Here is a 349-nt window from a genome sequence, read left to right as displayed (position 1 = left end):
GAAAAAGTAATTTTGATGGGAAAAGCTCATTTTGAAGGGAAAATTCCCTTATTTTGAGGGGGAAAGTCTTCATTTTGAGGGGAAACACCCTCATTTTGAGAGGAAAAGCCTCACTTGGAGGGGAAAACTCCCTCACTTTGAGGGGAAAAAAGTAATTTTGAGGAGAAAAAGTAATTTTGATGGGAAAAGCTCATTTTGAAGAGAAAATTCCCTCATTTTGAGGGGAAAACGCCCTCACTTTGAGGGGAAAAAGTAATTTTGATGGGAAAAGCTCATTTTGAAAGGAAAATTCCCTCATTTTGAGGGGAAAATGTAATTTGAGGGGGAAACATCCCTCATTTTGAGAGGA

Source organism: Corvus brachyrhynchos, unplaced genomic scaffold (assembly GCF_000691975.1).
Source record: "Corvus brachyrhynchos isolate BGI_N302 unplaced genomic scaffold, ASM69197v1 scaffold1561, whole genome shotgun sequence".
NCBI lineage: Eukaryota > Metazoa > Chordata > Aves > Passeriformes > Corvidae > Corvus > Corvus brachyrhynchos.
This window is presented reverse-complemented; position numbering follows the sequence as displayed.